Source organism: Cavia porcellus, unplaced genomic scaffold (genome assembly GCF_034190915.1).
Source record: "Cavia porcellus strain 051 isolate PalLab524CR breed Dunkin Hartley unplaced genomic scaffold, mCavPor4.1 scaffold_12, whole genome shotgun sequence".
Taxonomy (NCBI): domain Eukaryota; kingdom Metazoa; phylum Chordata; class Mammalia; order Rodentia; family Caviidae; genus Cavia; species Cavia porcellus.
Window position 1 is genome coordinate 50017867 of NW_026947495.1, and position 20098 is coordinate 50037964.

The window sequence follows — 20098 nt, forward strand, 5'->3', positions numbered from 1 at the left end:
CAGCAAGTATTCTCCTGGCTACTCTGGAAAATTTCTCTGTAGATTCTTTCTGTTCTTCCCTAAGTGGTTGCACAATTCCTCCCTGCTTTCCTGTAGGCTGTCATCATAGCCCTGTCCGAGAGAAGTTAGGTAACTTCCCACTGGGTCGGGGGGGACTGTTGGCCGGGGAACAAAGAGCAGATGCAAACCCCGCCCGCAGTGAGAGCCTAGACGTCGGTGAATTACCCACTCTGCTAAGCTAGAAGCAAGTTAGAGGCACAAAACCTGTTCTTACTGAGGGGTGGAAAGAAGGGGGAAGATACTCAACCATAAGAGTTGTACGTTATTGTTATGCTGTAACAAACAAAAGCAAAACGACTTAGTGAAAAAACGTTTTTGTGTCTCACACTTTGGAAAGGTACCGTAAGGGATAAATGGTAGTAAAGGGGGTGAAGTGAGGTGAACTTGAAGGAAAAGGAAATGATCTGTCTTCCTGTCAAGGTTGGAATAGACGTTTAAAGGATAGCAGACAAGTTGTATGGTGTTGGAAATTTAATTTTATCCCCCTTTTTGAGAGGGATAGTTGTAAAAACTGTATCAGCCTTTTGGTTTAAAATGCCCAGGTTTTATCTCATATAAGAAGAGAGTCCCCACTCCAAAACTACTACAGTCTTTTCCTGTATTGTCCGTTATTTTTTGGGCTTTACTCAGTTAAATATCAAAGTTATTTTTATACACTGTATAAGATAAGGATTTGGCGTTTTTTCTTTGTTTTTATGAATGAGTACCTGTTTTTCCCAAAATCCTTTGTCAAAATCACTTGTTTGAAAACAAGTTTGAACTAACCTTAGTATAATAACTTCTCATATGTATATGTGTTATTTTAGATCTTTCTGTCGCTTTGATCTAAATGTTGCTTATACACAAATATCTCTTCATGGGGTTTTTTTGGTCTTTTTTTTTTTTTTTTTTCCTTTTTTCCAGTACCGGGGATTGAACTCCCGACTTCTGCTTGCAAGGCAGGTGCTTATGCCGCTGAGCTAAATCCCAGCCCCTAGTCTCTTCATGTTTTAAAGATTTTGTTAAATATTGCTACATTGTCCTTCACATAAAATTGAAGTAAATAACTTATGTGCCATTAACGTAATCCTTTTGGGACTTTAACCATTAATCTCTAATCCTTTGGGAATTTTAACCATTATATTCTCTAATATTTCAGGACTACTATTTTATGATGAAACTACGGTCTCAAAGTGTATCCATTTACTAGAAATGTCCCTTCTTTATAGTTGAGTACTACTCCATAAAAACCCACATCTTTTTTATCCATACTTCTTTTTTTTTTTTTTTTTTTTTGTCTTTTTCATTTTTATCGGTACCGGGGATCGAACTCACGACCGCCTGCTTGCAAGGCAGGTACTTATGCCGCTGAGCTAAATCCTCAGCCCCTATCCATACTTCTGTTGATGGATATTTGGGTTGTTTCCAAATACAAACTGTGCTGCTATAAACATGGGTGCACATATATTCTTGTGGTATGATGTTTTTAATTCTTCTAGTAAGATACCCAAAAGGAGAATAGCTGAGTCAAATGGGACTTGTAATTTTTTTCAGGAATCTCCACACTGATTTCTACAGTAGTTGTACCAGTCTACATTACCACCAACAGTGGAAAAGGGTTCCTTTTCCCTGCAGTCACTCTGGCATTGGTTGTTGGTTGATATCTTGATGATAGTCATTCTTTGTGGAGTGAGGTGGAATCTCAGTGTTGTTTTAATTTGCATTTTCAAATGACCAGTAATATTGAACATTTTTTCATATATTTGTTTGCCATTTGCATTTCTTTGTCCGAGAAGTGTGTATTCCCCTACTCACTTTTTAAATCTGAGGCATCTGAGTTTTTGCAGTTCTTTATATATTCTAGATATTAGTGCTTTAAAGGAGGGACAGTTGGCTGAAATTTTTTCCCACTATGTAGGTTGTCTTTTCACTCTCTTGGTGATTTCTTTTGCTGTGCAAAAGCTTTTTAGTAGCATGAGAACCCAGTTGTTGATTCTTTGTAGTATATCACATGTAGTCTGGGTTTTGTTCATGAATTCTTTGCCTACACGGATGTCTCTGCCTATTCTCTTTTCCAGAAGATTTATTGTTTCTGTCTTAATGCTTAGATCTTTGATCTATTTCAATTTTAATTTAGGGTATGGTGGTAGCCTTGATCTTATTTTGTCTTTGGCAGGTGGAAAGCCCATTGTTTGCAGCACCATTTATTAAAGAGGATACCTTTCTTCCAGTGACTGAGTTTGGCCCCTTTATAAAAAATAAGGTGGCTCAGTATGTTTGGAATTGTTTCTGCATCTGTTAATCTGTTTCATTGATCCTTCAGTCTGGTGTGTTTTTTTTTTTTTTTTTTCCCCAGTACTATTTGTTTTTATCACAGCAGTTTGATCACAGCAGTATAATTTGAAATCAAAGATTTTGATGCTCCCATCTTGCCTTTGTGCCCAGATTGCCTTTTTTATTCTAGATCTCTTCTGGTTCCAAATGAATTTTGGGAATGTTTTCTCTAGTTCTGTGAGGTGTGCTAATGGTGTTTTGATTGGAATTGCATTAAATCTATATAACAATTTTGGGAAGATGTCCTGTTCACTATGCTGGTTCTAACTATCCATGAACAAGGGATATCTTTTCATTTTCTAATATCCTCTTCAGTCTTCTTCTTCAGAGTACTGTAATTGTCAGTACATAGATCTTTTACTTCTTTTGTTAGACTAATTCCTAAATATTTATTTTTTTATTTTTTGGATGCTATTGTGAACAAAGTATGGTTTCCCTAATTTCTCTCAGTAAGTTTGTTGCTTAAAAAAAGGAATGCTATTGGCTTTTGAGTGTTGACTCTATCCAGCTTATACTCCTGAATTTGTTATGTCTGCAAGTCTCTTGGTGGAGTTTTTGTTTCCTATTACAATTGTGTTCTTGTGTATTTGGTTTTTCATGTCCATTAGTATTTGTCTTATGTAGTTGGGTGCTGCTGTATTTGGAGCATACATATTTATGACTGTTATCTCTTTTTCTTGAGGATTTCCCTTAACAAGTATGTAGTGACCTTCTTTGTCTCTTTTGATCAGTCTTGGCTTGAAGTTCACATTGTCTGTAAATAGAATAGTTTCACCTGCTTTTTTTTCCAGGTTCCTGTCACATGGAATATGGTTGTTACATCTTTGACTTTCAGTCTGTGAATTTCTTTTTGGGTTAAATGTGTTTGTTGTATGCAGCATATTGTTGGATCTTGCATCTTGATTCATTCTGCCAGTCTGATTCTTTTGATTGGTGAATTTATATCATTTATATTGATGGTTACAACTGATAGGTATTGGCTCATCCTTTTCAAACTGTTTTCCTGTTGTTGTTTCCTTATTTTTCCCCCCTTGTTTAATTGCTTGCCTTGCCTGGTGACTTCTTTCTGTTGGTGTTCTTGGAATTATGGTCTTCATTATTTCTTTCTAAAATAGCCTTCAGAAATTTTTGGAGAGCCATTTTGGTGGTCATGAATTTCTTGAGTTGTTCTTTGTCATGGAAGTATCTTATTTCTCCATTGATTTTGAAGGATAGTTTTGCAGTGTGCATCAGTTCAGGTTGGAGGTTGTTTTCCTTTAGGAGAACTCCCAAGTTCTCCTTAATTTGAGGGTTTGTGCTGAGTTTCTGATGGGCTTTTCTTTATTGGATGATTTGTTTCTTTTCTCTAACCACTTTTAACATTCTGTCCTTATGCTGTATTTCTGGGATCTTATTATATGAATTGGTATAGGTTTATTTTGATCGTGGCTATTTGGTGTTCTGTCTGATTCACTTATTGGGTGTCTAATTCTTTATTCTTGTTTGGAAAATTTTCTGCCATTCTTTGAAGATTTTTGTATATAGCATTTGCACTATTTTTGGGTTTCTCATTGACTCTGATCAATCTTACACTGTTTTCCTTTGCTTTATCTTGCAGCTGTTCAATTGATTTTTCATGGTACCTTGCTATTTTTAATATATCTTTCTTTGTGGTTGCTAGCCGGAATCTTGTCTTCTAGATTTGATACTTTATCCTTGCCTTTGTTCAATCTGTTGCATATACTTTTGGTGGAATTTTTAATCTCCTGGATTTCTCTCTAGATCTGTTTCATGAATTCCATTTCTTTTCAAGTTGAGGATTCATGGTTTCCATTGTTTTTCTAAGCTCCTGTATTTTTTAAAATCTGTGTCTACTCTCATCTTTCATTTTGATCATTCTTTCCTTTTTAGAAGTTTTTTTCTGTAGCCTCATCCTTTTTTTCTTTCTTTCTTTTTTTTTTTTTTTTATTTCTACTTCTATCATTTCAGAAATGATAGTTCCAGTGGGTGACTTCTAATTTCTTCTATCTCATTGTGCTCTAGACTTGACTTGATTGGGCTGGAAGTCTGGGGCTGCATTTTGCTTCTGCATCTTGTCATTTTCTATTTTTTTATTATTTTTTTTTTCTGTGTGAATACTTATAAATTTCTTATGGTAGGTAGCGTTATCACTAGTATTGATGCTTCCCTAGGAAATGTCTATTCCTCAGAGATATCTTCTTGCTATATGTGGTTCTTAATCTTTGTGTCTATCCCAAGAACCTACCTTTTCAATTTGTTAAGGGTGAGAAGTTGCTATCTGTTTGGCTCAACACCCTGTCTTTTGGTACTGAACTATGGTAATGGTTATGATTCAGGCTATCATAGTGTTGTCATACAAAGGAGACAAACTTATTACAGCAAGTGTGACATCCTGACTAAAGTACTATAGTTAGAAATAACAATAGCATCAAGCAAAACCTAGCTACTGACAAACCGTAATAACTATTAACTTGATACCTTTAATAATAGGAACAACTTGTATGGTTATATAACAAAATAAATCTAACATATAACAAAGACTCGTATGCATTGAGTTCCCCATTAGTAGAGGATTTTACCCTGGGAGATGGCAGAGAGCTAAAGAGAGGTAGGGTCAAAACAGAGAGACGAATGAGGGCAAATATTTTAGAAGCAAGGCTGGAGGGCAGTGGATGTTCACCCAAGTTTTGGGAAACTGGAGAGCACAGGAGAGAAAGGAAAGAGCAAAAGAATATTGAAGCAATATAGAAATAGAAGAGACAGTGTTTACTCATATGAAAATATAAAATCAAGAGAGATAGTTGAGGAAAAAGAGAAAAGACAAATAGAAGAAAGCAAAAAGAAAGGTGGTAAGAAACCTAAATATTCAAAACAAACAAACAAAAATGAAAAACAGAAACCCAACTAGACAGAAAAATGAAAACCAATCACACAAATAAATAAAAAGAAAAATGAAAAAATTCCTATGGTGTCCAGGTTGTATTTCTGTTTAAGTCGGATCTCAGAAATGTGCTGTTTAATCCCACTAAGTTACCATAGAATTTGTGCTTGGTATGGGGCTGATCTTGGCCTCTGGATATAAGGACTGTGAATGGTCTGAAGCCAACAACATACTGGATGTCTACTTCTCCTTACTATGATTATCTCTACAACACTGTCTCAGTTGCTGTGGCACCCTTGGTTAGGGAAAGCCCACAGTTGCTTCCAGACTTTGTATAGTTGGCTCTTCGTGGACCTTGCACAACTTCCTCTGTTCACACCACTGACTTCTCCTGCATGCAGGTCTTTGGGCAGGGTACAGTACTACCCCTGTACCATTGCACACCAAAACTGCTTGTCAGCCTATGCTGGACCAAAGCCACTCTGCTGGTCACAGACCAGGGCATACACTTCCAGTCCTTTTTGTTGGGAGCTAAAACTGGCTTTTCATGGCCACACAAGTGGTGTCTAGGTGGTCCCAGCTCCTACCTCAACAAAATTCCCCCTAACCTGCTTCTCACCTGCCAACAGATAACTGTGATTTGATGGCTCTTCCCTCATTTTACTCTTGGATTTTGGCAATTAATTGAGCTGTAATTGTTCTGCTGCTGGTGTTCTCCCAGCATCCTTTGACATAAAATGGCAGCCCTCGCTGCATGCTTCCCTTCCTTTTGTCCATGTGACAGAGCACAGCACAAGTTTGCTTCACTCAGCAACCACCAACCACCGGCTCTGTCTGGACCCTTGGGAAACAGTGTTTCCTATTCTCACTGCTGCTTCAGACTTTCTCTTGCTGCTGGGCTGCTGGTCCTGCCTGCAACGGGCTCACCTGGGTTGCTGGCCCTGCCTTGAAAGTTTCTTTTACCATTTCTAGCTTATTAGAATTTTTACAGAGAATCAATGTTTGGATTGTTGGCAAAGTTGATTTTTGGTAGGCATAGAAATCTGTTTAGATGGCTAGCACTTCAAAAACAGTTTTAAATAATAGATATTGAGTGTTCATTTGGAATTTGTCTCTTATTCTATTGAGACAATCTCAAACTTTTTAAAGCTTTGTTGTTTTTTGTTTTGTTTTGTTTTTTTTTTTTGGTACTGGGGATTGAACTTGCAACCTCATGGTTGCCAGGCAGGCAGCACTGTGCCACTGAGCTATATCCCCAGCCCCCAGAACTTTTTAAATAGATAATAGAAATTAAATTGTATTGTTTTACATCTCTTATAACTTATCATATGAGCTTTTTTTCTTTGCTCTATTAGTATGATATATCATTTTAGTATATTTTTAGTTTACAATCAAATCTAATTTGGTCATAGTAAAATATTTAAGCATATATTGGTTCCTTTTTAGTAACATCTTTATTTAAAATCAGTAATTGAAGTTTATCTTTGTCTTTTGTCAAGGTTATCCTGGTTTCTTAAAAGATACGCTCTAGGGGCTAGGGATTTAGCTCAGCGGCAAAAGTGCCTGCCTTGCAAGCATGTGGTCATGAGTTCAATCCCTGGTACCGATAAAAAAAAAAAAAAAATAGGCTCTATAGTTTAAACAGCATGAAAACTATATTTTTGAAAAGCTGAAAGAATTCAATCATGATATCACCTATGTCTGAGCAAATTGGTCCAGAATTTAAATAAAAACTCCTTAGAGTAAATCCAAATAAATAAAAGAATCAGGACACCAATAATGCTAGGAGCATGAAGAACTGCTTTACTCATCCTGGTGATTGTACAAAATGTACACAACATACACAGAAACAAACATCTCTATACCTTTTTTTAAATTGTCATCAAAAAATTCTGTAGTTACATAGACTGCTAAGTAAAATGCTTTGCTAGTCTTTCTCTCATCTTCTCTTACAAAAGAAAGGATCCTGCATCCACATGGACAAGTTTTTCTGTACTCTGAAAGAAACCAAGAGTGAAACTCAACTAGGATAGCATCAGTTTTGCCTTGTTGCCACTAGCATGCCAGTTTTGCTGGGAAATTTCTTACTTAACAAGTAATAACTAAGCCAACATTGTATTATAGCTAAATCCCACAATGGGTTTCATAATGAGCAGGTGAGAAAATAACACATGCTTAACATGCTTTACTTTCTTAAATACAAAGGGAAGAGCATAGGTTAGAGCATGTGTGGTGTGTGCTGTACATATAAATGGAAGAGGGCTGGTTCTAAGGAATATATCTAAACAAAGTCCACCTTTTTATGATGCTAATAATTTGTTACTATATTGGTAATAAGGTTAAATAATCTTTGGTAGAATTATTAACTTTTATAAATGATTATCTAAACTTTCAAGAATATGACTAGGTAAGTAATATAACTTAGCAGTACATATCTGTGAACTATGAAGGATACCTTTGGATACTAATAGTGTTGTTTTCAGTGAAATGTAGGCATTATGTATTTGATTATTTTAGTTTATGATTGATTAATGTAGCAAAAATAATTACTGACACAGATGGGGCCTACCCTTTAATGAAGATTCTGTACTTTTTAAAATCTATTAATGTCTATTAATGTCTATTAACTTTTGCATAATGGATCAACAGAAAGTCTATTGATATAAAACTTCACTATTCTGATGCAGTGTTAATTAATTAGACATTACTGCTATTTATGCTTTTTTGTTTTCTAACACCGTACAAGCATAAGTACTACTGTACAGTTTTTTTTTTTTTTTTTTTTTTTTTTGGTCTTTTTCATTTTTATCGGTACCAGGGATCGAACTCACGACTGCCTGCTTGCAAGGCAGGCACTTATGCCGCTGAGCTAAATCCCCAGCCCCTACTGTACAGTTTTAACTCATGTGTATTCAGTTATGTCTAGCCAAATTTTAGTTCCTGTAGGATTTATTCTGTGGATGCCATTTCTGCCCTGCTGCCATGATTTTGAGACATGAGTAAAGGGCAAGAGGAAGCTATTAATCTAGATAACAAAAATCTTCAGAATCAGAATTATGAATTATGTGAACAGCCTTTCAGGTGAGTGAGTGGTTAATATGCAGAATCTTTTAGTCTAGGTGCAGTATTTGACCCTTTTCCAAGTAAGTTGAGGGGAATTGGAACACGCAAGAATAGCAGTCTCTATACAAATGAAAACAAACCTTTTAGACTTAGGTTATATGTTCGTTAATTTTCAATCTCTAGTCTAGTGATGGCAAACCTTTTAGAGCTTTCAGTGATACAAACAGCTCACTGTGGCATACCCTAAGTTTGCCACCACTGGTGTAGTCTATTGAAAGGTTTTAAATTGTGGTAGAATGCACGTAACAAAATTTACCATCTTACCCTTTCATAAGTGTATAGCTCTATAGTATTGCACAGTCGTGCGCAACAGAAGAGTTTTTTTTTTCTTTCAGGGAAAGAGTTTGGGTAAAATTACTGTATATTATCTTTCAGATACAATTTAAACTTGGGTAAAAATACTGTATATTATCTTTCAGATACAATTTAAACTTTTCATGTAATTACCTCATAATAATTACTATTAACTGTTGGTTAAGCAAATTATTTAATAATTACTTGATGGGTAAATATCTTAGCCAATTACTTGGTCTTTGACCATCAGAGGCAAACTGTATAATAATTATCAGTATATGTGAGAAAAAAAATAGTTTGAGTATTAATAATCTGCAACAGCTTTTACTTATGGCCAAACTTTTCTTTAAAAAAAGAATAGTTTACTGAAAACAGGTTAACAGTGAAAACAGTGTAGCACTTTTAAGTTATTATAGTAAGGAATTACTAGAAATTGAATGAACTAAAAAAAAAAAAAACAACTAATACAATTTCCTAACACACCTAAACTAAAAAAAAAAAAAACAACTAATATGATTTACTGATAACTTAGAAAGTTAAATCCTTGGGGCTGGGGATTTAGCTCAGTGGCATAAGCGCTTGCCTTGCAAGCAGGCAGTTGTGAGTTCGATCCCCGGTACCAATAAAAAGGAAAAAGAAAGTTAAATCCTTAAATATTTATAATAGAGTAAAATACAAAGAATTGTTCTGTTGGGCAGCAGAATACACAATAGTTTTGTTGTGAAATGTCACTTGGTGTAAGGACAGAAAACAAGGATTTATTTCTCTTCAAGACAAAAGGATGTATTTTAAATTGCTTGAAGAATCAGCAAATCAGCTCTTACTTGGGAATATTTAAATGGTTTTACTACACTTATTGTGTAGCATTAACTGTAATTTTATCACCTCATAATTTGGTCCCTTTGTATTGATACTAGTGTTTCTCAAATTTTAAAAGTATTATTTGTTTCTGGTAAAATTTCACAAATCATTGATTGTAATATGTGTGGTCTTCTCACATTGTTCTGCTACTCTATGTCTTCCACACTGGGTAGAGACATTTTTCTCCAGTCCTGGGGATTAAACCCAAGGCCTTCGTACTGAACTATATGCCCAGCCCATTTATATATTTATTTAGAGATAAAGTCTAGGTTTCCCAGGCTGGGTTGGTATTGTACTTGGAATCCTCCTGTTTCAGTCTCTGAGAGTGCTGGAATTATAGGTATATACCACCATATCCACCTGATGCAGATTTTTACTTGGAGTTTACCTATTCATGAATATTATGCAGCACACTGATTTATCTGATTTATAAAAACATTAACATTAGTCATTTTAAATTATATAAACAAAGCCTCCTCTGGTAACATGTCCCGTACTTAGAGGCAAAGATATCCCTTGCTATGATTTATATCTGTGTGTTCCCGCGAGCTTCCTATGTTCATAGAGCGATTGAAAAGTGTTTGGATCATGAAGGCACTATAACTGACTGTGCTGTTAGGAGGCAGGGTCTAGCCAAGAGAGCCAGGTTACTGGGAGCATGACCTGAAAGAGCATCTCTCCCTTTCTGGTTTCTGACTTCACTCTTTGCCTCCTGGCTGCATGATGTGATCAGTTTTGCCTCCTCTGCACCCTTCTGCCATGCTCTCCTGCATTGGGACCAACATCTTGTGGATGGACAACATGAGCCAAAATGAAGCTCTCCTTTAAGTGTGGCTTTCAGTGATTGTGTTCCAGCAGCAAGAAAGTGACTAAGATACTCCTTACAGATCACTTGATGTGTCTGAGCATAGCTAATTGAGCAGTAACATGTTAATGTTTACCTACAGAAAGAACATCACATGCCCATTTCCCTTTTGGTAGTATTGTTTAATTATGCACCTAAACCCCACAGCATTTGATAAATAGCCTGGGAAGTACAGTCATACACTGTGTGATGAAGTAGTGAGTGATACTGCAGTGGCTGTACCATAAAATTAGATGTGTAGTAGGCTACCCCGAATGTTTGTGTAAGTATAATGTGACAAAATTTCTCAGAATGCATCATCATGGTTAAGTGATGAATGCCTGTACTATAAGAAAAACATAGAAATGGGGGAGACACTGAGACTCATAGGTATTGTCTTTGTTAGTGAAATATTTTAATCTCTTGGGAACAGAAAGTTTCACCAAGTTCTGAGATCCAGCAAAATGAATGACTGGGGAGCCCTGGGTTTGATCAGTAGAATGGTCTTACCTTAAAGTAGAAAATGATCCCCCAAAAAGAGTGACATTCTCTTCCATTGCCTTTCTTTAGGTAAAGAAAACACGTGTTTTTGGGTGTTTGGAGGTCTATCTTAACTATCTAAGACTGATGATGTCTTACTTATGTGTGTGTAATGATAGGATTTTCTGCTTCTTGTAAATAAGAATGTAAATATGCAGTTAATAAATGAAAAATATAAGATGTTTCTTTAATTTATTCATATCTTTTTTTGCTAAAGTGACAAGTTTTCTGAAGTGTAGTATGCACTTTTGTTATTATTCATGTGCCCCAAGAGCTTGGGAAAAGACTGATGGCTTGCTTTTCTAGGGTAGAGTGGAAGGGTAGCAAGTATTCAAGGTAATTTCCCTTCCCCATCCTGAAACTGCTTTACATTTTAATTGGTCTCTTACCACAAGTGTGAACCCTAGCAAAACATTTACCCAGAATTAGAATAGGCGTAGCTCAGGGGAAACCCACCGGAGGGGCCTTTCTCACCTCCCAGATCACCCATACTTATCTATTACTGCATGAAGAACATCCTGAAAACTTACAAATCACCCTGGGGTAGAGATGGCAAAATCTTATTTTTAAACCTGTGAGTTTCTTCATATTTAGAATCCCAATACATATAACTGATCATAGCTTACTGTTATGATTAAAGTAGGATATTGAAGGTAGAACATTGTTTGACTTCTGTTTCCCCAGTCTCAATGGAGCTCTTGGAATACCACTGCTTTCCCTTAATTACTACTTTCTTTATCCAGAACTGCTTAATTGTTACTGCTGGCTTTAAGACAGCAAGTTTAATTAAAGAACGGTGTCTATGAAATGAGAGAAGTTCATTTTAGAATAGTAGGAAAGTAGAGAAAATTAAAGTACCAGTTTAGAAGATGCAGCATCCGGACAGTAGGAATTCCAGAAAAGAAAACAAAGAAAAAAGAAACTCCTAAAATATTTCAATAACAAGACTTGATGGCTGAATTTTAAGATTGAAAAGGTATGCCAAACACCCATTGTAATGTATAGAAATTTTAGAAGACTATGGACAAAAGGAGAGAAACCCATTAGTTTTGGGGGAGGGAAAAGTGGATTAATACAGTTCATCAGGAAATAAAATGGGTCTGTAATTCCCCCAAAACAAGTGGAAACAGTAAAGATCTCAAAATTCAAATGAAAAGTTAACTTCTCACCCACCACTCAATCTGCCCAAATTCTAAGTTATGACTGATGACAAAGATTTTTTCAATTATGCAAGGTTACTTTTTTTTTAATATATGGAGGATTGAACTCAGGACCTCATACTTGTCAAGCAGGCACTTATGCCACTGACCTAAATCCACTGTCCAAACATGTTACTTTGTAAGCACTCTTTCTCAGCAACTGTTTCTGAATATTTGGTGCATCACATGGAGATGTAAAATAAGAAAGAATTGGGATCCTGAAAAATAAGGAATTTAATTAGAGAAAGAGTTTAAGAGAGATCCTTCAAGATGAAAGAAGTCCCAGAATGAAAGCTTTTTATCCAAGCAGACAGTTTGTGTTAATCTGAAAGCCCAAGAAAAGATTCTTAGGTGTAATCCCAGCATTTGGGGTAGCTGAGGCCGGAGGATTGCAAGTTTTTGCCAAACCTGGACAGTTTAGCAATTTAGCAAGACCCTGTTTTAAAACAAAAAATAGAAGGGGTTGGGGTATAGCACAGTGTGAAAGCCATGAGCTGAGTCCTCAGTACTACAAAAAAAAGGAGAGGAAGGGAGGGAGAGGGATGGAGATTCTTCTAAGAAGATGAAATTGATAGAAGGCCTGAAGTATCTGTATTTTGAGGAGATATATTAGTGGTAATGGGAACAACAATTTTTTCATGGAAAAGATTTTTCAGGAGAGAATAAGCAACCAGAGAATATTATGTGGCTCAACAGTGAACAAGAAAAATATTAAGAATGTACAGTAAAAGCCAAATGCTAATTAACTGAAAATAGGATATAAGCATATTGGAAAAATGGAAAGAGTAGGATGGAGGAGGTATTTAACGACTACTGAATTCTTACTTTGCATAATGGGAAGACAAAACTGAAAAATCAGTAGTAGCAATATTACATATTGCTTAGAGATAAATACAAAAAAGAATCAACCAAAAGTTGTTGCCAATGTGAAGCAGGAATTGGGGAGAGGAAAACAGCACTATTTTTCTTAAGCCTTTTTGGAACTATTTAACTCTATAGATAAAAAAAGATATATATAGCTTTGATAAAAATAAAGTCAGAGCTTGATTAGGAGTAAAAGAGCTAAAGACTGTGTTTTCATATCAGACCTGGATTTATCTGGTTCATCCATTTTCTAATTCTATGATTTTAAGCAACTTAATTACCTTTTGGAAGTTCAGTTTCATCTACAAAAGGAAGACAGTATTTGTTCCTGTTGAGAGATTTAAAATGGGTGGTTTATGTAAAACACCTGGCAAACAGGTGTCAGTTTTTATACTTGTCCATCGTTTCCCATGAAGAGATAGGGAACCAACCCTTTCCTCAAAGCTGGGATGCTTACCATTGAAATAGAAGATGATTGACCACCTTCCTGGTCCGTGGTTGTGTATCTCTGGATTGAAGGCATGTCAGTAGGATCTGTGTCCTCTTTTAGTTATCTATAGATAGTTTGAGAATTTAAAAAGAATTGAGAGAATTAAATATTGATGAAGGAACATTAAGTTAAAAGGGTCGTGATGGTGGAAAGAAAATTTTATATTTGGGTGTTTGGTATACCTTTTCAGTCTTAAAATTCAGCTATCAAGTCTTGTTATTGAAATATTTTAGGAGTTTCTTTTTTCTTTTCTGGAATTCCTACTGTCCGGATGCTGCATCTTCTAAAGAATGGTCACCCTCAAATTTCTTCACAAGAATGCCATTGATAATGAAAACATTTATCATATATACTGATGTTTTAAGGGAATTTCATGAGACCAAGATCAATAAAAGTGCTATTGTTCTGGGCCATTTGCCAGAGTATTAAAATACATTCTCTTTTTTTTTTTTTTTTTCTTTACCTTTCTTTTTTTCTTTCTGTCTCTGTCTCTCTGTCTCTCAAAGTCTTCCACCTTAGCAACTGCTATTTTTGTTTTCTATACTTCTGGAACAATTCAAAAGGCAGTTCACTGTAGGAGGCATTTTACAAAAGCCTATTTCCCTGCTTTGGTACATTTGTATAGTGTTTCCCAGTGCTTTCCAACTATGACTTGATCCTCTACAAAAATTTTAAACCTTACACATCTCTCTCCATAAAATTATGATTCAAAAAGTCTTGGACAGAGTTTGATGATCTATTTTTTAAAGCCACCTTGGAAGATCCTAATATACTCACTAAATGGGAACCAGTATTCTATAGTGTGATACTATTTCAATCATGCTAAACTGGGACCCATGAACTGAAGTCCATGAAAAGAATAAGTGACTGTTCACTTCTAATCAATATGTCTACTCTGGATGTATATTCCACAGTATAGCTCTTGATTTTATATTTGGTCAACCAGACTTTAATTCAGATACTCTATAAATTTTCAGAGAAATTAATACACCACATGAAATATAGTATAGCTCAAAGTTACTTGGAATCTTTATAACATCTGTTAAATATTTTCCAAAGACAAAAGAAAGTGAAATAGCACATCAAAAACTTTAGTCAACTCTTTCCCCCCACCTCCAGTAGGGTGGTACAGCAGGTGTTAGAATTTGCTAAATTTAAATCTCTACATTTAAGTAAAACTGCTGTGGCCCCTAAGAAGTGTAGAAAGTTGGGTTAATTTTGAAACAGATGAAAATTTGAAAGGTTGTCAGACTACCTGGGAGATTTTTTTGAGGTCTTCTCTCCAGAAATATTCAACAGTTGGGCATATGTTGCCCAGTATAAAAATATTGAATTTAGTTTTAAACTTACATTATACATTTAAAGTCACACCCTAAACATCTTGGGAATGACTAGAAATAGAGATGTGGAAATCTCTGAGACCTTATTTATTTTCTCATTGGCCTTCTCACAATTATTTCTAATAAAACAAGTTGTGACTTGCGAACATTTGCACATCAGCCTTTAGGTGTCCTCAGGGAAATTAAAAGCAGAGGTATGAAGAGCTGTGCCAGTGGTTTAGAGCATAGAGTACAACTTCATAATTATGAGGCTTTTTGCCTGTCCTATTCATCAGTGGTAATATTCTCAAGGCTAACTGACTGCTCAGCAGTTTTAAACTGTGGTTTGAAGAGGAAATAAGTCTTTCATGAAAAAAATCTATTTACTAAAATTTTATGTTCTCTTTATAGTTGAGCTCTCATATTCTTTCTTCATTTTATGTTGATACAATAAATGATTCAAGGATATTGGAGGGACAACTAATGTTAACAGTTGGAGAGAGTAAGATTTTAACTTCTGTTTGAACTTTGCCCCTTTATGAATCTCATGTAGCCTGTAACATCCTTTTTATTACTGTTACATTTTGGGGAATCTTTTAAGATTACTAAAAAGAAAAAGTGGAGGGGGTCTCTGACTTTTCTGATTAAAATCAGAAGATAGATACAAACTCTACTACTCTTGAAAAGTAATTACTAATTCTACTATATTTTTTAAAATTTGAGAGTCAAAGAAGAAAGAAACTTAAGAGTCATACGTTCAAGATTCTAGACTTATTGTTTCTGGTTATTTAATATTGTGGAATGGTTAGCAGACCAGCTCATTAGATTATATTCCTAGTTAGATGATAGTGTCTTTTACGTAACATAACATACTATGATGCTGCATTTTACACATTTTCTGGTTTTTATTCTGTCTTTAGATAATAGCTGACACTTCCTCCCTTTTTTTTAAAAGAGTGTACCTGTTGTGACACAAGGTACTGCCCATGTCTCTCCATTATTTCTTACAAAAAAATACCTTTCTCTGCATTTTCTTGGTAAAAATATTTCAGCCTATCTGACCATCTAGGAAAGTTCTAGTATTAAAAACATTCAAAGTTGGGGCTGGGGATTTAGCTCAGTGGCATAAGCGCCTGCCTGGCAAGTGCAAGGTTGTGAGTTCAGTACCACAAAAAAAAAAAAAAAAAAAAAAAATTCAAAGCAGACCTCAAGAACACAATAAAGAAATAGTTAGCCTTCTTTAATTCCTGCGATTATCACTTCTTTTTTTTCCACGGTCTCTTCTGACACTTTTGTGCTAAATTGAATTCATTGCCCTCCTACTTCCCTGCCAAAGTTTCTTTTGTTTTCCTATGTCTGTCACTACTTTTTTCGAATGTTTTGAAAATGACTGGCAGACGATCTGCGACGTAATTACCTTGGACATTTTGCTTATTAAAATGTAGTTTCTAAGGCCTCTTTCTAGGCTAATTGATTTTTAATCATAGGTACCTTTTTGTCTGTTATTGAATATGCCTTTTTGTCTGTTACTGAGATCCAGTTGGCCACAAAACCCTTTGATTCTCTTTGAAATGTCCTTGAATCTATTCATCTTTCATTTCCGCTGCTTTTATTTCAAGCCCTCACCTTCACCTACCATACGACAATAGTTTCCTATGAAATATCCTCACACTGTCTTCCTTACTACTTTATATGCCATGCTGGCATCCAGTCTATTTGCTTTTTATTTTTTAAACTGTAATTTCCAGTTTTTTCAGAAGATAGTTTTTTAAATGTGTTTGCCTTCCTAAATTATAAACTGTAATTGGAGAAAAAGTCAGAAATCATGACTGACTTTTTGCCAGGTAGGATAACAGCACCTACTATGTGTTCAACTCTAAACTATTCTTGGCTATTTGTTAGTCAGGACATAGCTCTTTTCTTCTTTTAGAGACTCACAAAACAGTGGCTAAACAAGACAGTTTTTGTTTTAAATTCAGGGTGTAGTTTGTCCAGAGCTGATCTGGCAGATTCACAGTGTCAAAGACCTGTGTTTCTTCATTCTTGTCATTTCACTATCCCTACAATGTTGGTGTCACCATGGTTTTTAAGTAACTTACTACTCTTGGAAGTTACATCCCATTGCCAGTGATCAAATACACAGTCACACCAGCTGAAAAATCAGAGATATTTACATTTTAAGAAAAGAATAAATATAAGGAACAAATAAAATACTTTGTTCATATCTGGTTCACTTAATGTTCACAACTGCTAGCTTTGAAATGAATGATATAGGGGCTGAGGATTTAGCTCAGTGGCATAAGTCCCTGCTTTGCAAGCGCATGGTCGTGAGTTTGATCCCTGGTACCAATCTAAAAAAAAAAAAAAGAAATGAATGATATGAAACCTAATGCTCAAAGAAGCTAAATAAAAAGCTAGAAAATTGAAGACCTGAAAACTTAAAAGTTTTTTCACTCTGCTTACTAATGTTTATAAATATATAAAATCTTAATGAATCTAGTAATTTTCACAGTACTGTACATTATTTTTACAAACATCATGCTGTCCCTTTACTTCTAGAATATTCCACATAAATTTAAATTTTTTTATTTTAAAGGATTATACAGAATTTCAAAAAACTAGATGATAGGAAATTAATGGTGGTTATTATATTGCATATTATTATCTTTAAAATAGTTATTCACATTACCAGATATAGGCATGCAAAATTGATCAATATAAGCACTAACTGTAACTGTTCAATGAATTAATAGAATTAGTAGTACTAGTTTTAGCTATCTTGTGTGTATATATGTGTGTGTGTATATATATATATATATATACTTTTTTAAAAGCTATCTTGTATGTGTATATATATATATATATATTTTTTTTCTCCCTTCTTTTGTCCTTTACCCCACCCCGGTTGTTCTTTCCTTTTGAGAAGTTTCTTTGCCTTTCACAATATCTGTTGTACCTTTTGTATCTTATTTACTTTTTTTAGCTTCTTATCCATATTTGTAGTACATTATTAGTAGTAGCTGAATCTTGGAAACAATCCAAATGCCCATCAACCAAAGAATGGGTAAAAAAGATGTGGTATTTTTATACAATGGAGTATTACTCGGCTATAAAGAAAAACTTGAGGCTTTTATAGGTAAATGGATGCAACTAGAAACTATACTCACAAGTGAAATAAATCAGACTTAATGTATAAACGTGTCTCCCTAGGTTCATGTAAGTTTATTCCTTACTTTTTCCATTATGGAATGAAATTTGCTTATATTGGTATTGCATATTGAACAGTTTATAATGAAGGCCTACCTTGCAATAAACTAAACATAATGGCTACTCCTTTTAAGTCTGTTATATCATTTAGGAAAATATTACTGTATTTGTGCAGCAAAAGCACCCATGCTCTGTATTTGTTTAGCAGTGCTGTACAATCATACAATCAAGTTGCATATTATATCATTCCAAAAAAAGGAAAAAGACAAAAATTAAGGGAATAGAACTTGTTGTTTATTTTCATCCCTAATTGGTTTTTTGTTGTGTTTGTTTTTTTTTTTTGTTTATTTTGTGGTCATGTAGTTTGATCCTGGGCCTTTGCACATACTAACAACAATTCTGACCCCAACCAAAACCCTTAATGTTTTTGGTATTTTTTACCAACCTTACTTGTTTTTAAGCATCATGAAAAAAATACTGACAAATCAATCATTTCTACAGTAATCATCATTATTATACTTGATAATAGTCTGTTTTGCAGGGTTGTCCTAATCAGGAAAACCAACTGAACAATGCATAAGAAGTACATATGATCTAGGCTTGCTTTAGTGAATAACTGGTAGTAGTTAACACTAAAAACATTTTTATAGCAGAGGGAAACCTGCTTCGTAAAGAATGACTGCAACATGATAATGAAGTAAGAGAAATGCCTTAGGTCATTCCTACTCACATTTCAAAACACCATTCAAACACTACCTGCCTTTCAACCTTGTCCTGAACTTCATAAATACATGTGACCACTTACCTCATCAAACTATTGACATTTGAATCTCTTAAGGTACTCATCTATGCTTTAAGTTATAGCTAATAGTGTCTTCGTTAGGGTAGATTTTATGTCTGTTTTGTTCTTCATCAGTAGTAGTAGTACCCTGCACATCTTTGCTTATATTGGTATTCAATAAATGTTTTGTCTAATAAATGTATCTATCATCCTTTGGAACTAGCTTTAATGAACAATCCTTGAACTAAGAATTTTGAAGATTTAGCCTAGTTCATAAAACAAATAGGTAACCATTTAAGAACCATTTCTGAATCTTTGGCAAGTGGGACTATTAAAAATAGGAAGTGAAGAATTGATGAAAGTATTTTGTTAAGAAACATAACTGTAAAGTAGTACTATCTCTTACTCCTATGCTACAACCCCATATGATTCTTTTCCAGAGAGAGTGAGGAAAAAAATTTTTTTATCTAATTGAATAGTAATGGGATATATTTTCTTGTACTGTAGCAAACTGTATTTTCTTAATCGTAAGCAAACTTTTACCCCAACAGTTGACATATCTTTGTTGGGACTAGTAAACTATACCAAAGAAAGGAAAAATCATCTCCAAGTGCAAATTGCCTCTGGTCTGTCCTAGTGAAAGAGGAAGAGGCATGCTGCCCAGGGATTTTCTTGGTGTTTCCCCCTGAGCAAACACAACAGTCACTAAACTAAAGAAGTGAAATGAGAATCTGCTACCTTCTCTTTTACTTTGGTGAAACTACCTGTACTCTAGGTGTGGGGGAAAAAAAATAATTACTACTAGAGCATAAAAGGTGAGTGGGTGAGCATCCAGTGGGTTGTGGTGGGGAGGGAGTATGCATCCAGCTAACCTAGCTTCCTTCTAGGACATTAGAATGTCTTAATGTTTTCCTTATGTAGTGGGAGGAAACCAGCAAACCAAATTAAGAAATAAAATAAAAACTACCTAGATCCGCATTCCTAAAGTAGAGGTGGTTTTTTTTACCTGGATTTGAGGATTGAGAATTGTTGTGCAACTTTGATTTGAATATTTAAATACAGAACTTTCCCATGGAGCCTGGCAAATTTTATAGAAAGCTTACGAAAACGTAATTGAAACATAACTACCTCCATTGTGAAATTATTTATTTATTTATTTATTTTTTTGGTCTTTTTGAGACAGAGTTTCTATGCAGTTCAGGCTGGCCATAAGCTCACTTTGTAGCCCAGGCTGGTCTCGAACTTGCCACGATCCTCTTGCCTCAGCCTCCCAACTGCTGGGATTACAGGTGTGAGCCACCATGCCTGGCTATTGTGAAATT

At 35.0% G+C, this 20098-nt stretch overlaps 1 protein-coding gene across 4 annotated transcripts in view; it reads left to right on the forward strand.

Moving 5' to 3' along the window:
* The window catches only part of Tank (TRAF family member associated NFKB activator), a 98075-nt gene that overhangs the window by 19113 nt on the left and 58864 nt on the right, over positions 1-20098 (forward strand). The window lies entirely within an intron of this gene.